Raw genomic sequence first — 26079 nt, forward strand, 5'->3', positions numbered from 1 at the left:
ATATAGTCAGTTTTGATGGGTAGGTGATCCTTGGTTGTAGATCTAATTCTCTTGCTTTTCTGAATACCATATTCCAAGCCTTGTGGTCCTTTAATGTGGAGGCTGCCAGATCCTGTGTAATCCTTATTGGTGCTTCTCAATATCTAAATTGTTTCTTTCTAACTTCTTGTGATATTTTCTCCTTACCTTGGAAGCTCTTGAATTTAGCAATTACATTCCTGGGGGTTGTCTTTTGAGGATTTAATATAGAGGGTGATCTATGGACTCTTTCAATGTCTATTTTGCCCTCTTGTTCAAGAATATCAAGGCAGTTTTCTTGGACAATTTCTTGTAGTATGATGTCAAGGCCTTTATTTTTGTCCAGGTTTTCCAGTAGACTAATAATTCTCAAATTGTCTCTCCTAGATCTGCTTTCCAGGTCTGTCATCTTCTCAATGAGATACTTCATGTTTCCTTCTACTTTGTCATTCTTTGGACTTTGCTTTATTAATTCTTGCTGTCTTGTGAGATCATTAGCTTCTACTTGCCCAAATCTAGTCTTTAAAGCCTGGTTTTCAGCTATGATCTTTGATTTTCCTTTTCAGTTTGGTCTATCCTGCTTTTCATGGCTTCCAACAGGTTAATTCTGGTCTCCAAATTGCTTAACATTTTTGTGATTTCTGGCCTTCTTTTTCCAACTGGGAGATTCTGTCTTTTAAACTGTTATTTTCTTTTTTAATTACTTGCATTTCTATTTCTCAGTTTTCTTTTCAAATTTCTTGTCTTTCTTACTTGATTCTTGAATTCCTTTCTGAGTTCTTTGAGAGCTTGTGACCAATTTCCATTTTGAGGGGAAAGTTTGGATGTGTTTTCTTGTCTGTCACTCTCTGCTATCATTTCTGTACTCTGCTGTTTTTCTCCATAGAAGTTATCCAATGCCAAGGGCTTTTTCTTTTCTTTTTTCTTTTGGTAGTTGTAGATTGTAGTTGTTGGGTTGTTGGTGTTGGTGGCCATTGTTGTGTTAGTTTTTTCTTCCCTTCCTAGCCAGAAGGATGAATGAGGAGTGCAGGCAGATCTCTGTGTAGCAAGCTACAGAGTGGTTTTTGCCCTGAGTCTATTTTTCCAGTCTTTGGGGCATCTGTTGTGGGCAGCCCCTCTCTGCCCTATCTCTGTGTCCAACCTCTACATTCCTCAGCCACGGGTATCAAGTCTTGCTGCCCTCAAGGGTAAGTCTGTTGTGTCCGCAGCCAGCCACCAAGAACCTAAAGATTGCCCCAATATTCACTCTGACTCTGGCACAAGGTGGAGTGGGGGGAGGAGTGACCAGCTTGCTTTTTGGTAGATGTAATTTTACCCCCTTATAGCATGGAAATGCTCAAACCCTGCCTATCTTTAAGGATGCACCCTGTGGTAGAGCCCCTTCACTCATCTGATTTTGATTTTTCTCCTTTTGAGGACTTTTATATTGGTCAGTTGTGAGGAGAAGACCCTTTCTTCTATTCTGCAGCCATGTTAGCCCAGAAGTTGTAATTTTTTTAGTTTTATTATTTATTTATTTTTTTACTGCACAGCACATTTGCAAGAGCACACTCATAAATGACCTAAACTCCAAAGTAAAACCAAAGATAAATCGATGTGAAAAGCAACTCCAACAGTTCTTTCTCTGAAGGTTGGTAGCATTCTCCATCATGTCTTTCAGGATTGTCCCAGCTTATTACATTGTTGAAAGTAACCAAGTTCTCACAGTTGATCATTTCACAATATTTCTGTTACTATATACAATGCTCTCCCAAATCCGCTTATTTTGCTCTGCATTAGTTCCTGTAGATCTTTCCAACTTTTTCTAAAATCAACTTGCTTATCATTTCTAATAGCACAATAGTATTCCATCACTAATGTGTACCACATTCCTTCAGTCATTTCTCAACTGATGGACATCCCCTCGATTTCCAATTCTTTGCCACTACACAAAGAACTGCTATTAACATTTTTGTATAAGTAGGTCTTTTCCCCTTATTTGATTAATAAGCTTTAAAAGATTAACAAGAACTGATATCTTATATCCTTTTGCAGAATTGTATCATTTGATCATCACAATAATCCCATCCTCATTTTGTAAATGAAGAAACTGAGTCAGAGAGAAATAGCCAGAAAGCCAGAAGCTTTGGCTTAGAGTATTTGCAGGTGAATAAAATATAAGAAGAGTTGAGTTTTTTAGTGGGAAGGAGTCCAGTTATGAAGGGCTTTAAAAAGCAAACAAAGGATTTTATATGAGCCTAGAGCTCAGAGGGAGCCACTGAGTTTTATCAATTAGAGGAATGACATGATCAGATCTGGGTTTTAGTAAAAATTACTTTGGAAACTGAGTAGAAAATGGACGGAAATGAGAAGAAACTTGAAACAGGAAGACTAACCAACAAGCTATTGCAATGTGATGATGGCCTATACAAAGGTAGTGACTGTGTGAATCAAGAGGAGGAGATAAGTATTAAATATTTTTTAAAGGTAGAAATAAGGAAGACTTGGGAACAGATTAGTTAAGTGGGGCGAGCAAGGGTGAAGAATTGAAGATGACACTAAGCCTATGATCCAGGGTTACTGGGATGAGGATAATGTCCTTGACAGTAAGTGAGAAGTTTGTTTTTGTTTTAATTTACTTATTTTTTTGTTTATTTGTCACATGAAAATTCCCAGGTATCTCTCACCTTCTAGACTCTTCATTTTCATTGGCTTCCTTCTTCCTCTCGTGGAAGTTCTTCTTATCATCTCTGTCTCCTGTATTCCCTAGATACTTTGGAGACTTAGCTTAAATCCTGTCTTCTGAAAAAAAGCCTTTTGTGTGTACAATGATCTATATGTCATTTCCCTCACTAAGTATGAATACCTTTAGGCCACATGCTGCATTTTTGCTTATTTTTGTGTGTTCCCAACTTTTAGCACAGTGTCAGGCACAAAGCAGATGTTTAATAAATACTTATCAAATGACTAACATGATTAGTATGGGTTCAAGTCACTTATTAGACCTAAGGCTTCTTACTCCAAATTCAGGGTTCTTTCTACTACTACTACTACTACTACTACAACTATCAGAGTTGTCTCAAAAGAACATGTTCAGAAGAGGAAGGGCACAAAACCAAAGAGGAATAAAAAAGAATGTTATGGATCTACAAACACCCTTATTTCTCTTCCTTCCTTTCTTCCTTCCCTCCCTCCTTCCTTCCTTCTTTCCTTCCCTCTTTCCCTCCTTCCTTCCTCCTTGATAACTTAAATACTAAGTAAGGCATCAGTTAAGCACTAAGTAAACAATAATACCTGTAAAATATTCCTCGTTGATTGAATCTGCAAAACTTTGCATTCAAGGATAATTATGATTTTTCACCTGTATATGTAGAACTATATGATTGTGCCGCTCAATTGTTTTGACATTCTTTAACTGTGTGGCATTAAGGAAGTAAGAGAAAGACCATCCTTATGTTACCCCAGAGACACTAGAGTTCTATTGGGGAAAGGGATAGTTGGTTCAAAATGTACCCTCTGCCTATTTGCCAAGAATAGTAAAATTTTCCAATGGTAAGTTTAATGGGGGATGGCATATGAGCAGATACCATGAGTTTGATAAGATGAACTCATTCAGGTGGAAGAAACTGGGGACCTGCTTCTGGAAAAAATCAGAACTAATGCATGTGTGGAAATTCTGTGTTATTCTGTCACATAGTTGGGAAGAGCCTATTTCCACTAGCTGTATAACTGGAACTCTCAGCATCAGCAGAACAAACCAAAACAGCACTGGCCAGGACTTCTGCTGCTGCATTTTTGTCTGAGGGAGCAAAGCAACTCAGCCACTAAATATCCTAGGAGAGGATCTGGATGGCTCTGGCCAAAAGTCCAAATCCACAGTCCCTCTTGAGGATTTTAAACAGCTGTAGTTGAGAGTCCTAGTAGAGGTGTTCAGGGTTTCAGACAGTAAAGTAAGTCTCAAATGAAATGGACTACTTCTCAGCTTTTGGGAAATCCACCTTTCTCCTCCACCTCCCAGACTGGAAGTGAGCTGTCAGTTGGATTCCAAGCTTCTGATTCTTCCTTAGAATTCTCAGCTTTTCTTCACCCCTCCTCCACTCTCTCTTCAGCTGGTCCCTCCAAGAGACTGGTCTCTTTCCTAAATGCAAAATCTCTCTTCTCTTCTCTTACAGATACTGCCTTTGGGCATGAACTTGGTAGGACTTCTGCTATGGAGGGACTGAGCTAAATTGTGAACCAGAGTAGTATGGGGGAGATTATGCCCATGAGATGTTTGAAGAAATGTTTGTACTTTACTCTTGTATTTTTGGATGAAACATTCTTCTATCTTGTATATTTGGATTAAATATTCTTTTTGTAAAAACTATCTGATGTTAATGGCTAAATGTAACTAAAGTGCTATCCCTGAGCTTCTAAAATGAGATCATAATTGGCAGGGGTTTGAGCTAATGACAAAGGAGAAAGTCTTACTTAGATAATACCTTTAGATATTAGATAGATAATACCTTTGGCTATTAGATGGCTAAAACCCTTAGAGTATTTGAGAACCCTGGGGAAGAGAGTGAGGAAGAAGAAGTAACAGTTCTGACTCTGAGAGAGTTAGGATCAAAATTGATGATGTTATAACCTGCCCCCCAAATAGGGTCAGAAAAATGCTAAAAACAAATATAGTATTTTATAAGATTATGCTCAGTGGAAGAAGTTGAATAAGAAAATAATATGGCTATTGCTTGGAAATAGATAGCATAATGTTATAGATATCAGAGGGAAAGCAGAATTGCTTATCTATAATGCCTCTTCTTTTCTAAGATTGAGACAAAAAGTAGTTTTCAAATGGAGAGCTACACAAGAATGAACCTGCACACACACACACACACACACACACACACACACACACACACACACACACACAGGACCCCCGAATGCTATTCTGTGTTCAAGCTACAATGTATATGTAAGTCAGGATCTACTCAAAACCAGAGCTCCTGCATCCCACTGATGCGCTCCTTTGGTGTAGGGCATAGATACAGAGAGAATGTTGGCCAGGGCTCTTGGGTCTCTGGGACCACTCATACTTTTGATGCTACAGGACCACCAGGGTCATTAGGCAAACTGCTTTCTTCTCCCCCTAAGGTCCTCTGCGGCTCCATTCACTCTACAACACTGCTCTCTGTGAGACACCTCTTCTGGGTATTACAGGTAAGTTGCTCTCTGCTGCCATCTGCTGCTCTTTCCTTATATAGCCTCTTTACATTGGCTGCTGCCCTCTGCTGCTGTCTGCCCAGGGCAGCTGCTAGGCAGTCTCCTTCTGAAAAAAGAAGGCTAAGCATTTTCACTCATAGTCCAAGGCTATTTATTTTGCCACTTCCAGTCAGGCAGTCAACAAAAGTTAGCAGAAGGCTTCAGGCTAAGATGTCTATAATTTGAAATTTTTTTTGCCTATTCCCAGATTCTAGTCCCTTTTCTGACTAGAGATTAGAAAATTCTCTACAACTCCTACAGTAACCCCTGGTTATTATTTTACATTACTTTAAAACACATCAGGGATTCCTCTTGGAAAAACTGCAGAAGAACAGTGTGGAACTGGGGTGATAAAGTTCCCTTCAACCTCTATAATGTTCCTGGTTGCCAAAACAAATAAAATAAAAAAATAAACTTGGAGCAAGACCAGAGAGGGTTAAAGAAGAGAGTGGACTCTGCCCAATTTCCTCTGTTCTATATTCCTGCCTTTGTTTTGTATTCCTACTATTAACAAAACCTTTATTTTCCCTAGAGATAGAATAAATTTAATACAATTCAACAAACATTTATTAAGGGCCTAATATATACAAGACTTGTTAGGTACTGAAAATATGATCTCAAAATTAAAACAGTCTCTGCTTTAAAGGATGTGATCACTTGTTTATATAGGTTTTTGGATGTGGGATTTTGGTTTTTAAAAGATTACAAAAATGATTAATATGGAAATAAGTACTGGGTGATAATACCTGTATAAACTAGTAGAATTGTTTGTTGGTTCTGGGAGGGAGTGGGGGAAAAGGGAAGAGAAAGAACATGAATCATGTAACCATGGAAAAATACTTAAATAAAATAAAAAAAAAGGACCCACTGGAAGAAATACAAGACATAAAAAAATCCTTTAGGGTGAAGTCTAAGCAATGCCAAAGATACAAGAATGGAATGATGATTAAGAATGGAACCTGGAACACACTTATAGCTAAAGATTCTCCATGGGCAGCATCAACATGAACTCCATCAATAATACATGAACAAGGAAGTGTAAAACAAATTAAAAGAAATTGATGTCATATATATTTGTTTATAGAAATAAAGAGGCTTATGATAGAGACATAAGAGTAGATCATTCCTACCAGTAATTATTTTAAAAAAAGGTAATTCTTAAGGAACCCAAATTCATGATTCAATGAAGATTTTGCAAGGGAATATCATAAATTGTGCCATGAAACTCGGAAGGTTGCAAGAAATATAGTACCTAATGAATACCTAGAAAGATATTATCAAGAAGCAAGAATTATACTCCAGGAGCTTGAAATCTTTTATGAATAACATGAAAAATCCACACATTAAAATAACAAATCTCAAAATGTCCTTGAGAATTCAACCAATTAACTATTAAAATGAAAGTATTATCACATAAATAATTATTGCCTGCAATTGCTCAGATATAACATTGTCATCAATATTTAAGAACAATATTTTAGTAGGTATCACCTTACCAAACGTTCATAACTTACAAACTACATAAAATGAAAAATTCTTCCTTCCTTCCTTTCTTTTTTCTTTATTTCCTCTTTCCCTCTCTTCTTCCTTCTTTCCCTCTGTTCTTCCTTCCCTCCTTCCTTCCTTCCATCCTTCCTTCTTCCTTCTCTCTTCCCTCCCTCCCTCCCTCCCTCCCTCCTTCCCTCCCTCCCTCTCTTCTTCCTTCCTTCCTTCCTTCCTTCCTTCCTTCCTTCCTTCCTTCCTTCCTTCCTTCCTTCCTTCCTTCCTTCCTTCCTTCCTTTTTTCTTCCTTTTTTCTTCCCTCCCTTCTTTCCTACCTCCCTCTCTCCCTCCCTCCCTCCCTCCCTCCCTTCCTTCCTTCTTTCTTCCCTCCTTTCTTTCCTTCCTTCCTTCCTGCTTCCCTCCCTCCCTTCCTTCTTTCTTTCTTTGTTTCTTTCTTTGCTTCTTTGTTTTTGTTTGTTTGTTTGTTTGTTTCTGGTTGAAAAGCTCTCTTTTTCCTTTCTTTCCTTTTTCCTTCTTTCCCTTCCTTCCTATAGAAGGACTATATAAACTATAGAGACTTTTCAGAAGATACTTCTCTTGGGAATTTGTTGTTGTTTGATCATTTCATTTTCTTAATCTTTTTTTAAAATAATATTTTATTTGATAATTTCCAAGCATTATTCATTAAAGACAAAGATCATTTTATTTTCCTCCCCCCAACCCCCCATAGCCGACGCGTGATTCCACTGGGTATCACATGTGTTCTTGATTCGAACCCATTGCCATGTTGTTAGTATTTGCATTAGAGTGTTCGTTTAGAGTCATGTCCCCTCAACCGCTGTAGTCAGGCCTCCAAGTCAGGCCTAGCTTTTCCTCGGTGTTTCTACTCCCACAGTTCGTCCTCTGCTTATGGATAGTGTTTTTTCTCCTAGATCCCTGCAGATTGTTCAGGGACATTACACTGACACTAATGGAGAAGTCCATTACATTTGATTATACCACAGTGTGTTTGTCTCTGTGTACACAGTTCTCCTGGTTCTGCTCCTCTCGCTCTGCATCACTTCCTGGAGGTTGTTCCAGTTCACATGGAATTCCTCCACTTTATTATTCCTTTTTGCACAATAATATTCCATCACCAACATATACCGCAGTTTGTTCAGCCATTCTGCAATTGAAGGGCATCCCCTCATTTTCCAATTTTTGGCCACCACAAAGAGCGCAGCTATGAATATTCTTGTCCAAGTCTTTTCCCCCATTATCTCTTTGGGGTACAAACCCAGCAGTGCTATGGCTGGATCTGTTTGATCATTTCAGTCATGCTTGACTCTTTGTAACTCCAATTGGGGTTTTCTTGGCAAAGATTTTGGAGTGGTTTGCCATTTCCTCCTCCAGGTCATTTTATACATGAGGAAAATGAGGCAAACAGGATTAAGCAATTTGCCCAGGGTCACAAAGCTAGCAAGAGCCTGAGCTCATATTTGAACTCAGGTCTTCCTGATTCCAGGTCTAGTGCTCTGTCTAATAAGTCAAACATAAGTTTCCCTCTTGGGGAGCAAATTGGGTATATATCATACCCATTGTTCTTTCTATTTCTAATGTTGAATCAAAGATGCTTTCAGTAGGTTTACAGAAGATGAACTCCCATCTCAATACTTTTTACTCAGTGACAAAAAGCAATTATTTTATCCCCCAGTCCACTCATCTGCAAGACATTAAGCATGAAAGAAAATAAGACTATACCTTAGCTCCTAACATAACTCTGGAGATATAATTTATCCCAACTCCCATTTGCACTAATAAGGCTAAATCTCCCTTTCAAGATTTTAGGAGTACCCCTGAGGGGTTGAGGTTCCTTTCTCTTTATTTATTTATTTTAAAAACATTTTTCCATTGTTAGATGATTCATTTTCTCTCTCTCCCCTTTTTCCCTTCCCCCCTCCCAGAGCCACTGGATTATACAAATAGTATTACTTGACACCTACTTCCATATTATTCATTTTTGCAATAGAGCAATCTTTTAAAACCCAAATTGCAAATCATGTACCCATATAAACAAGTGATAAATAATATGTTTTTCTTCTACATTTCTGCTCCCACCGGTCATTTTCTCAATGTGGATAGCATTCTTTCTCACAAGTCCCTCAGGATTGTCCTGAATCATTGCATTGCTGCTAGTAGTAAAATCCATTTCATTCAATCCTTCCACAATGTTTCACTTTCTGTGTATAGTGTTCTCTTGGTTCTGCTCATTTCACTATGCATCAGTTTATGGAGTTTCTTCCAGTACATATAGAAATCCTCTAGTTCATCATTATTTACAGCATAATAGTATTCCATCACCATCATATATGGGGTGCCTTTCTCTAATGCTATCAGTCTGAGTCCCAATTCTAGTGTGTTCTCTACACTCTCAATTATCATTGATTCTTTCTCTCTCGTGTCACCAGTACCTTCCAGTGATAAAGGTAAATAATTCATCAAGGATCACTTAAATGATTAACAACTATCAATTTTTATGAAGGGATATTTACTAAGAATCTGTTAGAGTAAGAGTAGAAGCACATCAAAGGAATAATGAACTTGAAGAATTCCATGGGAACTGGAACAACCTCCAAGAATTGATGCAGAGTTAAAGGAGCAGAACCAGGAGAACATTGTACACAGAGACTGATACACTGTGGTACAATCGAATGTAATGGACTTCTCTACTAGCAGCAATGCAATCATCCAGGAAAATTCTGAGGAACTTATGAGAAAGAACACTATCCACATCCAGAGGAAGAACTGTGGGAGTAGAAACACAGAAGAAAAGCCACTGCTTGATCACATGGGTTGATGGGGATATGATTGGGGATGTAGACTCTAACCGATCTCCCTAGTGCAAATATCAATAATATGGAAATAGGTCTTGATCAATGACACAGAAAAGTGGAATTGAGTTGGCTGGTAGGGGGTTGGAGGAAGGAGTTGTAAAGAACATGAATCTTGTAACCATGGAAACATATTCTAAATTAGTTAATTAAATAATAAAATAAAATAAATAAATAAGCAAACAGATAAATAAATAAATAAATAAATAAATAAATTTTTAAAAAGAGTAGAAGTACAAACACATATCCCCAAGGCCTCAGGGCACACTCTCTCCTAAACTATCTTGAACCCTTGAATCACCTCAAACTTGAGCCCCACCAACTTCACTTCCAAAATCAGTATTAGTACCCATATAAATTGGTATTTCAGCTGGGCCAAATCAAGTTACTCAGAGACTACAAACTCTGGCCTTGAACTTTAGCTCCCAAATCTCCAGCTGCTCCCACATCCTGAAGCTTACAATGTCACAGACTATATTCTAATAACTCTACCTAAAAACAGGAAAGAAAGTCTGATCATGTCACTCCTTTCCTCAATGAACTCCAGTGATTCCCTATCCCTTCTAGGATCAAATATTGATCCTCTATTTGAAATGACTGAACAACAACAAAAACTTGGCATTTTGAGTCTTTTATAATCTGCTTTGTCCCCATTTCTTCTATAGTCTTTTTAGATTTCATGTCCCATGACCCTCTGCCATCCTACCTGGAGGCTGCCATGTGGTATAGTGGATAAAATGCTCTTCTTTGAGTCAGAAAGATCAGAGTTCAAATCCAGCTTCAGATATCACTTAATCTCTGTCTCAATTTCCTCAACTATAGAATGAGGGAGAAATAATAGCCATATCTTTCAGGATTGTTGTGAAGATCAAAGGAGATAATATTTATAACAATGTCTATTACATAGTAGGAACTTAAAAATAATTGTTTCCTTCCTTCCTCATATAAGATACTCCAGCTCCTAAATCTTCCTTAATTGGCTGTCCTTCATACTTAGAATTATCCCCCTTTTCATCTTTACTCACTGGCTTCATTCAGGTCTTGACTAAAATTTTAGATTCAATGAGAAGTCTTTCCCAATTCCCCTTAATGCTAATGGTTTGCCTCTGTTAATGATCTCCAATTTATCTTGGTTATATCTTGTTCAAATATGTCCCCTCTCCAAAAGCCAATTTACATGGAACTCCCTCCTTACTGGTGGAGATGTATGCATTGGCATTTGTGAGGGAGTGAAGCAGTTAAATTCTCAGCCAGTCCTCTTCAGAACTCTTCAGGTCCAGTCCCACTGGGGACTCTTCATGGCAGAACATTCATCTCCACCAATAAGGAGAGACTCCATCCAATTGGCTTTGGGGCTGGGACTCCATGTATACAGTTATCTGAATATTGTCTTCCCCACTGGATCAAAAGCTCCTGGACAGTAGGGATGATGTTTTGCCTTTCTTTGATCCCCAGCACCTGGTCCAGTGCTCATAAATAGTGTAAATGTTTATTTATTGGCAGACAAGAGAAAGAAGCAACATCAGCATCTTATGCTCATGTGCTATATGATGGTTGCCTCTGTGGAGTGGTAAAGGTCTGAGGTCTCACTCTCCACTGAAAGTCTGTGGGAACTTAAACATAGCCTCTCTGCTGCAAAGAGAAAGAACACTTGGGACTGGTTAGCAGGGGTTGAATACATTTTCAGTCTAAGTTCTGAACCTAAACAAAAAAATTCCTCATCATCCCGAGGTAAGAGAATACTCTGAAAGAGGAAGCACACATCCTCTTGGCTTTCTAGAAGCAGGATTCCCCCACATGGACTGGCAGAGGGCAGGCTATTATAAGAGAAAGAAAATCAGATCCAGCAATGCAAAGTGTACAAGAAAGAAAATCTGATCCAGCAATGCAAAGGAACAGCCCAAGCAGGGGAAGGGCAAGAACACTCAAAATTCCAGAAAGGAACAGAAGAGCTAGGGGGAAGTTGAAACCGTCAGATCACTTCTTCTTGTGAGCTTTCCTGGAGTGGATGGTCTGAGAAGAGGATCTCTGCGACAGAGGATTCCTCTGAACATTGACTACCTTCTAGTGAACCCTTAAATCTCTCTGGTTCCAAATGATGACAAAAAAAGTAGACTGGGACTCTATAGAAAGCCATATGCTAAGAAGATTTCTCTCTATCTCCAAAATTGTCCTGGACTTCAAATCTTAGCCAGATTAGTTTAGGAGGAAGGACAAACTCAACAACTGACCAAAAGGAGGGTCAGGTAGACAGCCTGAACCCCTCAGGATTTGGGGGGGGTCAGTTGTTAAATCTTGAGGATTCCTATCTTTCACTTTCCTTACCCATCATCCTCATTCTCCCTGCCTTGTGAGTCCCCCAAAATAAAGTGTTATCCCTTTAGATCAGATCTGCTTGCTTTCTAACATCAAGGAAGGGGATTGAAGATTTGGGGAGAACCATACCTTTCTCCCCAAGGAAGAGAGCTAGCTCCATACCAGGGCTGAGGAGTAATTCAGGTTTCAAAAGGAAGAGTGAAGTTGGGATGAAGGGAGAATCCAGAGGCAGGAGAGTTACTCTGCCTATCAGCAACAGCCAAGATCAAGAAAGGAGGCAGTGGGTCATCTCTCTAAGACCTTCCTCCTCCAGTCCTTAACCTCCATATCCCAAACCTGATCCCTGAAAAGATATATTTTGTCCCTCTGGACAACAATTTGTGCTGTCCTCCCCAAGGGGAAGAGAGAGGAGGATCAATCTCTCTCCTCTCTCCACTCTCCATTCCTTTAGCTCCTTCACACCTCTCTCTCTCTCTCTCTCTCTCTCTCTCTCTCTCTCTCTCTCTCTCTCTCTCTCTCTCTCTCTCATTTCCCAGTGTGAATGTATATGAGCTCGTTCTGGTCATATGTTACACTATGCTACTCATGCTCTGAGGGAGTGACTCCCACTGGCCAGACCACAATTCTAGAAAGATAAAACTTTGTCACAGATTTGTTTTTATCTGAATGCCCATAAAATGAGATGAACAAGAATAATAAAAAATAATAATAAATGTGGAAGAGTAGAGCTCAAACCAGGCAATGGTTCTACCATACTTCTTAATGCCCCAGTCAGACCACATGTGTGACCACTGTGGCCATTTTGGGGCACCATACTTTTCCCCCTGTCTAAAAATGTATGTTTCTGCATCTCATGTCTATTTTTAAAACTCTTCATTAATATTTAATTTTTCTCAATTCCATATAAAAACAATTTTTAGCATTTATTTTCTAACATTTTGAATTCCAAATTCTTTTCATCCATCCCTCCTTTCTCTTCCCCTTCCTTGGTATGGTAAAGAATTTTATATTCATATACTATCATACAAGACATTTCCATATTCAACATGTTGTGAAAGAAGATACATTTTGAAAACCATAAATCTTTATCTATTTTAACCCTTATCTTGTCTTAGTGCCATTTTTAAGACAGAACAGTACCAAGGGCTAAGCAATTGGAGTTGAGACTTGCCCAGGGTCACACAGCCAGGAAATGTCTGAGGACAGATTTGAACCATGACCTCACAATTTCAGGTCTGGAGCTCTGTCCGTTGTGCTTCCTAGCTTTCCCTTGGACAACATACTTTAAATAGGATATTGACATATTAAAAACCATCTGGAAGAAGCCGATAAAAAATATGGGCTTTTGCCCCCTCCTAAAGCTAACCTCCCAGATTTGGGCACAACTAAGGTTTTCCTCTTATTGAACCTCCCTGATTTAGATGCTACTGCAAACTTTGACTTGTTTATCTGAGTTCATATTATCATTCCTGACAGTATAACTTTTTAGCATGTGGGGCTCTTGACTATCTTTTTTTTTATATGGTGATGGGCTAGTTAAAGGAACTTAATAATGTTTCTTTTTAGATTTTTTTTAATCATTATTCATTTGAATTCATTTGGGGTTTCTTTAAGATCTTTGCTGGGGCATAAGTAGAAGATCTTTCAACAATCTTTACAGTTTTTCATGTTGCTCACTTAATGAAAAACATCTAAATTCTTTCCTTGATCTTTAAAAAGAAATCATTTGACCCGTGCAGCCATTCAAACTAGCATCCTCTCTTTTTTTCATGAGTAAATTCCTAGAAAATAAGCCATTTAAACTTGTTCATCTATTTACTTCTCAGTACCTTGCTATATGGCTTCAAGTGCCATCACTCAACTGAAATTGCTTTCCACAAGGTTACCAAAAACATATTTGTTAACACCAATAACATTTTTTCAGTTCTCATTACTTGACCTTTATGAAGCTTTTGTCACTGTTAGCTCACTCATCCTCCTAGATACTTTCTTTTCCCTTGGCTTCTGTCTCTTTCCTGGGTTTCCTTTTATCTCTAATTGCTCCTACCCAGTTTTCTTTGCTATATCACCAACTATATTCCACCCATGAAATGTGTGTCTGTGTCCCAAAGTGTCCCAAAGCTCTGTCTCTGCACCTTTTCTCTTTTCTCTCTATTATCTTTCTTGGGAACCACATAAGCTCCTATGAGTCTAATTATTTTCTTGGTAAAAATGTCTCCCAAATCCTTCTCCTGAACCCGAGAATTCTAGTTATTATAGGAGGGTGTTGTTGGTCTCATTTGGAGTAAAGAGAACAGCTCAAAAAACAATGGGAATGATTAATTACTGGAAGATTACCTCTGAAGTCCTTTCCAACTCCAGGAATCTATGATATGGCTTGGGGTCAATACTGGCAATATTCATCATTTGCTCTGGTGGGGAAGCCATCATCTTTTCATTTTTAAATTTTATTTGGTCAATTTCAAACATAATTCCTTGGTTACAAAAATCATATTCTATTCCTCCCTCCCATCTCCACACCCCTCCTGTAGCTGACACAATTCCACTGGGTATTACATGTGTCCTTGATCAGAACCTATTTCCATTTTGTTGGTGTTTGCATTAGGATGTTCATTTAGAGTCTACATCCCCAACCATATCCCCCTGACCCATGTAATCAAGTAGTTTTTTTTTCTTCTGTGTTTCTTCTCCCACAGTTTTTTTCTCTGAATGTGGATAGTGTTCTTTCTCATAGATCCCTCCGGGTTGTTCACGATCACTACATTGCCACTAATGGAGAAGTCCATTACATTCGATTGTACCACAGTGTATCAGTCTCTGTGTATAATGTTCTCCTGGTTCTGCTCCTTTCACTTCCTGGAAGTTGTTCCAGTTCCCATGGAATTCCTCCAGTTCATTATTCCTTTGAGCATAATAGTATTCCATCACCAACATATACCACAATTTATTCAGCCATTCCCCAATTGAAGGGCATTCCCTCATTTTCCAATTTTTGGCCACCACAAAGAGTGCAGCGATGAATATTCGTGTACATGTATTTTTCCTTATTATTTCTTTGGGGTACAAACCCAGCAGTGCTATGGCTGGATCAAAGGGCAGACAGTCTTTTAGCGCCCTTTGGGCATAGTTCCAAATTGCCCTCCAGAATGGTTGGATCAATTCACAACTCCACCAGCAATGCATTAATGTCCTGACTTTGCCATATCCCCTCCAGCATTCATTACTTTCTGTTGCTGTCATGTTAGCCAATCTGCTAGATATGAGGTGGTACCTCAGAGTTGTTTTGATTTGTACCTCTCTGATTATAAGAGATTTAAAACACTTTTTCATGTGCTTATTAACAGTTTTGATTTCTTTAACTGAAAATTGCCTATTCATGTCCCTTGCCCATTTATCAATTGGAGAATGGCTTGATTTTTTGTATAATTGATTTAGCTCTTTGTAAATTTGAGTAATTATACCTTTGTCAGAGGTTTGTGTAATGAAGATTGTTTCCCAATTTGTTGCTTCCCTTCTAATTTTGGTTACATTGGTTTTGTTTGTACAAAAACTTTTTAATTTGATGTAATCAAAATTTTTTATTTTATATTTTGTGACTCTTTCTAAGTCTTGCTTGGTTTTAAAATCTTTCCTTTCCCAAAGGTCTGATATGTATACTATTCTGTGTTCACATAATTTACTTATAGTTTTCTTTTTTATGTTCAAGTCATTCACCCATTCTGAGTTTATCTTGGTGTAGGTTGTGAGATGTTGATCCAAACCTAATCTCTCCCATACTGTCTTCCAATTTTCCCAGCAGTTTTTATCAGATAGTGGATTTTTGTCCCAAAAGAGGGGATCTTTGGACTTGTCATAGACTGTCTTGCTGAGGTCACTTATTCCAAGTCTATTCCATGGATCCCCCTTTCTGTCTCTTAGCAAGTACCATATTGTTTTGATGTTCACTGCTTTATAGTATAGTTTGAGATCTGGTACTGCAAGGCCACCTTCCTTTCATTATTTCCCTGGATATCCTTGATCTTTTGTTCTTCCAAATGAACCTTGTTATGATTTTTTCTAATTCATTAAAAAAGTTTTTTGGTAGTTTGATGGATATGGCACTAAATAAGTAAATAAGTTTGGGTAGGATTGTCCTTTTTATTATGTTAGCTCATCCTACCCATGAGCAGTTAATGTTCTTCCAGTTGTTTAGATCTAGTTTTAATTTTGTGGAAAGTGTTTTGTAGTTGTGTTCATATAGTTCCTGTGTTTGTCTCGGCAGATAGATTCCTAAGTATTTTATATTGTCTAGGATGATTTTAAATGGAATTTCTGTTTCTAATTCTTGCTGCTGTGATGTGTAGGAGATATATAGAAATGCTGATGACTTATGTGGGTTTATTTTGTATCCTTCAACTTTGCTAAAGTTGTTGATTATTTCCACTAGCTTTTTAGTTGATTCTCTAGGATTCTTTAAGTAGACCATCATATCATCTGCAAAGAGTGATAGCTTGGTCTCTTCATTACCAATTTTAAAACCTTTATTTTCTTTTTCTTTTCTAATTGCTACTGCTAGTGTTTCTAGTACAATGTTAAACAATAGCAGTGATGATGGGCATCCTCATCCTTGTTTCACTCCTGATCTTATTGGGAATGCATCTAGTTTAACCCCATTGCAGATGATGTTGGCTGACAGTTCTAGATATATACTATTTATCATTTTTAGGAAAGGCCCTTCTATTCCTATACTTTCTGGTGTTTTCAATAGGAATGAGTGTTGTATTTTTTCAAAGGTTTTTTTCTGTGTCTATTGAAATAATCATGTAATTTTTGTTGGTTTGCTTGTTGATATGGTCAATTATGTGGATGGTTTTCCTAATATTGAACCATCTTTGCATTCCTGGTATAAATCCCACCTGATCGTAGTGAATAACCCTCATGGAGGGTTGCTTGAGTCTTTTTGCTTGTATCCTATTTAATATTTTTGCATCTATGTTCATTAAGGAGATTGGTCTATAGTTTTCTTTCTCGATTTTTGACCTTCCTGGCTTTGTAATCAGTACCATATTTGTGTCATAAAAGGAATTTGGTAGAACTCCCTCTTTGCTTATTGTGTCAAATAGTTTGTATAGTATTGGGATTAGTTGTTCTTTGAATGTTTGATAGAATTCACTTGTGAATCCATCTGGTCCTGGGGATTTTTTTCTTAGGAAGTTCTTTGATGACTTGTTCAATTTCTTTTCTGATATGGGATCATTTAAGAATTCTATTTCTTCTTCTATTAATCTAGGCAATTTATATTTTTGTAAATATTCATTCATATCACCTAGATTGGCATATTTATTGCCATATAATTGGGCAAAATAGTTTTTAATGATTACCTTAATTTCCTCTTCATTAGAGGTGAGGTTTATGATACTGTTATCTATGATACTGTTAATTTGGTTTTCTTCTCTCCTTTTTTCATTAGATTGACCAGTACTTTGTCTATTTTGTTTGTTTTTTTCAAAATACCAGCTTCTAGTCTTATTTATTAAATCAATAGTTCTATCACTTTCAATTTTATTAATTTCTCTGTTAATTTTTAGGATCTGTAATTTAGTTTTCTTCTGGGGATTTTTTATTTGTTTACTTTCAAGTTTTTTGATTTGCATATCCAATTCATTGACCTCTGCCCCCTAATCTGTTCATATATGAACTCAAGGATATAAAATTTCCCCTTAGTACTGATTTGGCTACATCCCATAGAGTTTGAAAGGATGTCTCATCATTGTCATTTTCTTCAATGAAATTATTAATTGTTTCTATGATTTGTTCTCTAACTAACCGATGTTGGAGAATCATATTACTTAATTTCCAATTAATTTTTGACTTGGCTCTCCATGTACCCTTACTGATCATTATTTTTATTGTGTTATAATCTGAAAAGGTTGCATTTATTATTTCTGCTTTTCAATATTTCTTTGCCATGTTTTTATGTCCTAGTACATGGTCATTCTTTGTGAATGTAACATGTGCTACTGAAAAGAAGGTGTATTCCTTTTTGTCCCCATTCATTTTTCTCCATATATCTATTAATTTTAATTTTTCTAAGGTTTCATTCACATCTTTTACCTCTCTCTTATTTATCTTTTTATTTGATTTATCTAAATTTGATAGTGGTAGGTTCAGGTCTCCCATTGGTATAGTTTTACTGTCTATTTCCTCCCTCAATTCCACTAGTTTCTTCTTTAGAAATTTGGATGCTATATCATTTGGTGCATACATGTTGATTAGTGATATTTCCTCATTTTCTATACTCCCTTTTGTCAGGATGTATTTACCTTCCCTATCCCTTTTAATCAGATTTATTTTTCTTTTCCTTTGTCAGATATCATAATTGCAACTCCTGCCTTCTTTCTATCAGTTGAGGCCCATATAGGTTTTGCTCCAACCTTTAATTCTAACCATGTGAGTATCTACCCACCAGAGGTATGTTTTTTGTAGACAACATATGGTAGGATTTTGGATTCTAATCCAATCTCCTATTTGTTTTTATTTTATGGGTGAGTTCATCCCATTCACATTCAAAGTTATGATTGCCACTTGTGTATTCCCCAGCATTTTGATATCTTCTCCTAGTTCTGTCCTTTCTTCTTTTGCTATATCCTTTTAAACCAGTGGTTTACTTTTAATCAATCCCCCTAATCCCCTCCCTTAATATGCTTCCCTTTCTGGCCCCTCCCTTTCTGTTCCCTTCTTGTTTTTTAGGGTCTGTTAAGTTCCCTCCCCCTCTCTTTCCCTCCCTTTTTGTACTCCCTCTCCCCTACCCCCCTTAGTTTTCCCTTCTCACTTACCTGTAGGATAAGATAGAATTCAATACCCCAAAGGATCTAGATGCTCTTCCCTCTCAGAATTGATTTCACTGAGACTAAGGTTTAAGTATTACCTATTAGCACTTCCTTCCTCTCCTTCTCATAAGAGAATTATTCCCCTCCCCTTCCCATGTGTATCTTTGTGTGATAAAAATTATCCTATTTATTTTATTTCTTCAAGTATCTCTTGGTGCCATCTTCGATTCCCCCCCTCCATTTTTATTTTTTTTTTTTTGCATATCACCTTATTGTCCTTAATGCCTCAATCTCTTTCTTTGAATGATTCTTCTAATTACTATAATAGTGAATATAATTTCCCCATATATTAATATATATAATTTGATCTAATTGTAGTTCTTAGAGAAGAAAGTTTGAATTAAAAAAATTTCCCCCTTTCCCTATCTTTCTTATTTACCTTTTCATGTTTCTTTTGATCTTTGTGTTTGGATATCAAACTTTCCACTTAGTTCTGGTCTTTTCTTTACAAATACTTGGAAATCTACTTTTCTGAATGCCCATACTTTCCCCTGGAAGTATATAGTCAGTTTTGATGGATAGGTGATCCTTAGTTGAAGACCCAATTCTCTTGCTTTTCTGAATATGTTCCAGGCCTTGAGGTCCTTTAGTGTGGAAGCTGCCAGGTCTTGTGTGATCCTGATTGGTGCTCTTTGGTATCTGAATTGTTTCCTTTTTGGCTTCTTGTAAAATTTTCTCCTTAGCTTGAAAGCTCTGGAAGTTGGCAGTTATGTTCCTGGGAGTTATCTTTTGAGGATTTAGTGTAGAGGGTCTTCTATGAACTCTTTCAATGTCTATTTCCCCCCCTTGTTCAAGAACATCAGGGCCGTTTTCTTGGATGATTTCTTGTAGTATGATGTCAAGATTTCTGTCTATTTCTGGCTTTTCAGTTAGCCCAATGATTCTCAAATTGTCTCTCCATGCTCTGTTTTCCTGATCTGTTATCTTCTCAGTGAGATATTTTATGTTTTCTTCTATTTTGCCAGTCTTTTGACTTTGTTTTATTAATTCTTGCTTTTTTGCAAGATCATTTTCTTCCAGTTACCTAATTCTGGTCTTTAAAAATTGGTTTTCCTTTTCAGTTTGGTCTATCTTGCTTTTCGTGACTTCTAGCTGTTTCTCCAATTGGGAGTTCTTGTCCTTTATACTGTTATTTGTTCTTTGAACTATTTCCCACTTTTCTTGCCAGAAGGCTTCCATCTTTTTGATAAGCTCCAATTTAAATTCTTCAAGAGCTTGTGGACAATTTCCATTTTCTGGGAGTTTTTTACTTTACTTGAATTTCCTCCTCTATTTTCTCTGTAGCCTGGGTTTTTTCCTCTGTAAAAAGTTTCCAGGGTCAACCCCCTCTTCTTGTTATTTTTTGGTGGAGAGAGATTGTAGCTCCTGGGCATAATTTGCCATCATTGTGGAGGTTTTTCCTTCCCTTTTTAGTCAGAAATCTGAGTGAGATGGGCAGGCTCTCTCTGTATGGAGTTAAGGAGCAAGGATTTTGCCTGAGGCAAGCTCTTGAAACAATTTCTGCTGTTTGCTGCCCTTCTCTGTGCTATTTTCTCAAGACCACGATCTGTGCTCTTCAGCCTTCTGGGGTTTCAGGTGTAGCTGCTCTCAGGGGTAAGTCTTTGGTGGTTTTAGTCAGCTCCCAATGAGGTAGAGTTGCCCCTTACTCACTCTAGAGGTGCCCCTCACTCACTCGCTGATTCTGGCATGTGCTGGCTCTGACTCTGGCTCCTTATGTGGGGTGGGGGAGGGTAGATCAGCTCACGTTTGGGTGGGATCTTTTTCACCTCCTCATAGTGTGGAAATGCCCAAATCCTATGTACCTTCAATGCTGCACCATACTGTAGAGTCCCTTCATTCTTATGAATTTGGTTTTGGTTTTTTTTTTTTTTTGGTCTTTTGAGGTAGTCTATATCGGTGGGTGCTGAGGAGTGGAAGAGTCTTACGTCCAGACTGCTGCCATGTTTACCCAGAAGTCTCCCAGCATCTTTTCTACTGAGCTTTGAAACATCAGAATATTTTCATTTGATGCATGGGTGAAAGATCTCAAAAACCAAAACCTTTAACCACATAAGCTGAAGGTCCACAAGATGGCAGCACTATAGAGATCAGTGCAAAGGCAGAGTGCCTTCCCTGCCTGCTTACAGAAACTGATAGAACAGAGGAAAATTTAGAGCTGGATCATAATCATAAATTAGGAAAATCAAGTGATTTGGGCATATCTCAAAAACAGGCTTTGAGAGATAAAATGATAAGATTTATAGGATATTTTCAAAATGCATCAGGATCATAAAGTGTATAGCATAAATATAGTTTTTCATCATCCTCTTGTTTGAGAACTTGAAAACAAATTTCAGTTTTAGGATAATAAAAATAATTCATGGGGAATCTAGGAGGTTCCGTGGATAGAGTACCAGGCCTGAAGGAGGTTCTGGGTTTAAATCTGACCTCAGACACTGCCTAGCTGTGTGACCCTGGACAAGTCACTTAACCCCAGTTGTCCAGCCTTAACTGCTCTTCTGCCTTGGAACCAATGCTCAGTATCAGTTCTAAGATAGAAAGTTGTAAAGATTAAAATTAGGGAATATGGGGAGACTGAGGCAGGTAGAAATTAGTTTCTCTCTGCAAGGAGTGTTATGTATTTTTAGAGGTTTATTAAAGGTTAAAGATTAAAGAAAATACAGAATAAGAAAAAACACATGCCTAGGCCAGAGGCCTAGGCCAGATAACCTCACATCACAGAAGAGATGCATCTGCTCCAAAACAGAAGCCCAAAAGAGAGCCCAAAAAACCTTTGCCACCAGCTTAAATCCTTCCTCGATCTCAGCCCACCTCAGAATTCCCATGAGATTACAAAGCATTTTGGGGAAGTGGTGCAAAGGCTTGTGGGGATTGTAGTCCTGTATTCGAGTCTATTTTTTACAAAGTTAAGGTTTAAAAATATAACTAGCAATATAAAAGGTATATACAAGTCTCATTTCAGAATTCCTATGTCTTTAGTGCTTTTTTGTTCTCAGGAAGGTTATGTCTAACAGACTTGGAACTATCATGGGAAAAGTCTAGATTTAGAGTCAGAAAACCACTGAATTCCAGAAACCCAATGACATTCTATTTCTGCCATTCTACCTTCTTTTGTCAGGGCCCTTTGGTAGAGACTTACAACATGTCAAGGTTAGTGCATCTCTGGGTGTGAAGCTCAGCTCCAGGATGGGTTGAAGTCTCCAAATCCATTCTCTTCTCAAACTCAGAGGTCAGCATGGAGCCAAACTCGCCTTGGTCAGGTATAGGCTAGATCACTGAGATTTGCTTTGGCACTTGACATTTAATGGAGAGGGATAGAGAAAAGGGCAGGGGGAGAGAGAGAGAGAGAGAGAGAGAGAGAGAGAGAGAGAGAGAGAGAGAGAGAGAGAGAGAGAGTGAGAGAGAGAGGGGGGAGAGAGAGAGAGAGAGAGAGAGAGAGAGAGAGAGAGAGAGAGAGAGTGAGAGAGAGAGGGGAGAGAGAGAGAGAGAGAGAGAGAGAGAGAGAGAGAGAGAGAGAGAGAGAGAGAGAGAGAGAGAGAGAGAGAAGGTGGGTAGGTTTGACAGAGAGGAAGAGAGTAGAGGGAGGAGGAAGAGGAGTAGGAGGAGAGAGACAGACAGACAGACAGACAGAGAAAGAGAGAGAGAGAGAGAGAGAGAGAGAGAGAGAGAGAGAGAAAGAGAGGAGAGAGTTTTATGGCTTGATATACTGATCTCCATTCTTTTAGAATTTAGAATCACTCTTTTCCTCATGTTAAATTATAATTGTACCTGCCCCCAAATGTTATCAATTCTTTAATATGTAAGGTTTCAATGGGGAAACTGTGATGTCAAATATATTTAACTAAAAGCAACTCTCATGGGTTGGTGACCTTTCATTCTATTAATATTACTTTCCTCAATACTTCCAAAGCAAACATAGAGATGGGGTAATAATGCAAATCTGTAGAGTCTACTTCATTTGAAAACCTCTACAAACACTGTGTACTTCTAAGAGAGTATTTCTTTTTATTGGAATTTCAGATTATTGAAAGGTTATCTATCTTCCCTCCCTGGAGGAATTAAAATAAAACAAAAGAAGAGAGAACATAGAGTGGTGTGTGTGCTTCTAAATCCAGCCAGCCTGTACAATCAGCTTGTAGATATTGGTTCTGAAAGCAGAAGTTCAAGTTGTGCTCCCCCAATCACCAATGCAGACTAAAAACTGAAAAATTCATGTTTTCCTGGAGCCAGAAATACTTCCAGATCTACCATGGATGATGGATAAAAGGTCCTATACTTTAGCAACTCTTTTGGTAAATCATAGTTCTAAATCAATAGTAGCCAAGAACAGCCACCACGTTCTCCCCTACCCATTCCATCCCTTCTTTCTCATTGTCTATTTTCTTTACTCTGAAAGAGGCAACAGTTCCCTCCATTGTTTTGACGCCCCTCTCCTGTTCTCTACTATACTTTTTTGCTCCATTTAACTTTTTTAAAGTTCTTTATAACCTGACTACAATTTAGCTTTTCAGCCACTTGGTATATAATTCCTTTTCCTATATTCTGTGATCCAACCAAACAGACTATTTTCTAGGTTCCTTTCATGGCACTCAATCTCTAGTTTCTATGCCTTTGCACTGGCTATTTCTCATGCCTGGAATTAATGTCCTTTCTCCCCTCTGCTTCCTAGAATCCCTTTCTTCCTTCAGGACATAGATCATATACCACCACTTCTGAGAGGAATATTTTTCTGATCTCACCAACTACTACTGCCCTTCCTAACTACCTTGTACTTATTTTCATCATCTTTATTCTTTACATATATACATACTTCTCTCTCTTATTGAAATGTAAGTTCTTTGTGTGTAGGGATTCTTTCATTCTTTGTATTTATATTCCCTAGAACCACAGTATCTGGCATAGTAGGAGCTTAATAATTGCTTATGGATTTATTCTCTCCATTAGTAATTCATTTGATTTCCTCAGAATTTGCATGGTACTTTGCACCTCATTTATTGCATTATATTCAGGATTATTATAATAAAATTATTATCTCACTATGGATTTTTTGAATAGATGTTCTTTTCTCTTCAATACTATAAATTTCTATAAGAGTAGGGACTATATTAATTATCTTTTCATCTCCCTTAGTACCTAGTATAGTACTTTGAGCTACTTTGACAAATGATTAAGAAATCCATAATCTCATCAATGTGTATCTTCTCAAAAGAGTCTTAGATGGTGACCCATCCGTGCTTTGTTATCTTATTGCCATTATTGTCTATGCTCTTCCAGAGATCCCCCATAATGGGCCTGCTCAATGTTCTGGAAACGTTCTTATATGTCTTAAAATTTCATTAAGCTAAAAGTCACACTTGTTATTACTCATTCTCAATACCTAATTGACCCATCTTTTTGAGTCATATATATCCTTGGTCATATCTTTTATGTGTTTTCTGGCACACATGTCATTGTTGTTAATAAGTTGTAGCCTGCTTATACTCTGCTATGTATCTTTCCATTGCCTCTTACATACCCTGAAATTTTGAATCTCTCAAGATAATAGTTTTTCAAGATTTGCAGCCATATAGTGTCATTAAGAGAATATTGACATATTTAAAATGAGCTTTGGTGGCAGAGATTAGTTGGAATTCTTAAAGGTATTGCTCAGTTTCTAAAATGTGATTACCCAACCATTCTGGAAGGCAATTTGGAATCATGTCCAAAGGGCTTTAAAAGACTGCCTTCCCTTTGATCCAGCAATACCACTACTAGATTTGAACCCCAAAGAGATAATATTTACCTCTGTATAGAAAATGTTCTCTTTCATATTATTTTTTCAATCCATATCGCTGTGTTACATTTATGCTATCTACTATAAACCCTTTGTGTTTGCTGACTCCATTATTAGACCTAGGACTTTGCTTTATATTTTAGGCAGATCTATAGTCTGATAACCAACATTATCAGAGATACGCTAACCGTTTCTGTTTTGAGTAAGACCCATATTTTCTGCTTTCAGTCACTGACATTTTTTCCTGTTAAATTCAAACTAGCCTTAAAAGAATGCAATTTTCCAGGATTGCCATGTAGTCCAGTAGTCAGCCAATTCCCCATGGTTCTGTGTCTGTTAAAACATTCAAATAGTCCCCTCTGACTAAACAGTGGAACAACCCACTTAATTCTCTTTCCCATAGGCAGTCGTGAACCTACACAGAGATGGTCCCTGAGGTCTTACAGGGGCCAGGAGAGGAAGGGCTATTGATTCCCTCCTGAAGAAGTGCTCATGTGGAAAAGCTCTTGGTTCCTCTGACAGGTAGCTCAGAGGGCTGTATATAACCCTTGGCTGTTTTCCAGGAGGTAGAGCAAGGTTTTCTCAACACCCACTTTTGTCACTCCTCCATGACTCTCCTAGTACTGATCAATAAGAGGAGGGTGCCAGGAGCCCTATCAGCCCCCAGACTCTATCTCCAGAGATTCATTCCTTGGGGCTCAGAGGAGTCTACAACAGGGAAGAGATGTTGATCTATTGCTGGGCAAGTCATTTAATGTCCTAGCCTCAGTTTCCTTAGTTAAAAAAGGGAAGATGGGGCCAGATAATGTCTAAGTTCCCTTCCAGGTCTAACTCATGATCCAGGAACCTCTCCCTTCTCAAATCTCTGGGACCTCTTTCTTATTCACTCTACATCATATCATAGTTATTTATACATCTTCCAAGAATCATAGATTTAAGACTTGGAAGACCCCTACAGGCCTTTGAATCCATACCTACCCAATTTTTTTCCTTTTCTTTTTTGTTTTTTTTACAGATGAGTAGATCACAGCACAGAGAGGGAGGCAGGTAATATTGAAGAGAAATGGGAGGAGAACAGAAGCCAGCCCAAAACAGCATAAGTATGCGATCTCTAGTGTCCCTAGTTCCATGCCAGCCTGGTGGCTCATTCCCAGGTAGCCAATTGGGCTCAAATTTGTATAGAATGCTTAGCCAAAGAGCTGATGTAGCATCAGCAAGAGCTGCCTTGTCACTAGAGTCAGAGTAGTGGGAGAGTCTAGATCACCAAAATGAGAATATTTTCTGAATTGTCTAATAAGGAATAAGGTCTAACTGTGTCACCTCCTCAGTAGTTTTCTAGAACCCTGAATAGATCCTGACATAGAGAAGTAATGTTTTATGGAAGACTGTAAGTGTCTGGACACGGTTAATGTCCATCTTGCTTCTGGGCCTCCCCCTGCACAGCAGAATTCATGTTTACTCCCATATCTAAGCCTCTCCTGGTTCCTATGCAAATTTCTGCCTCTAGCCTATTGTTTGCGTGGCCCTTTGCT

At 38.0% G+C, this 26079-nt stretch overlaps 1 long non-coding RNA gene across 1 annotated transcript in view; it reads left to right on the plus strand.

The window, feature by feature from the left end:
* LOC103093306 (uncharacterized) overlaps positions 1-25776 on the plus strand; it is a 57469-nt gene extending 31693 nt beyond the window's left edge. Inside the window, exon 3 of the long non-coding RNA XR_464699.3 lies at positions 25563-25776. This is a non-coding gene — a long non-coding RNA (uncharacterized LOC103093306). The remainder of the gene's footprint in view (positions 1-25562) is intronic.
* Positions 25777-26079: the final 303 nt, after the last annotated feature.

This window comes from Monodelphis domestica, chromosome 3 (genome assembly GCF_027887165.1).
Source record: "Monodelphis domestica isolate mMonDom1 chromosome 3, mMonDom1.pri, whole genome shotgun sequence".
Taxonomy (NCBI): Eukaryota; Metazoa; Chordata; class Mammalia; order Didelphimorphia; family Didelphidae; genus Monodelphis; species Monodelphis domestica.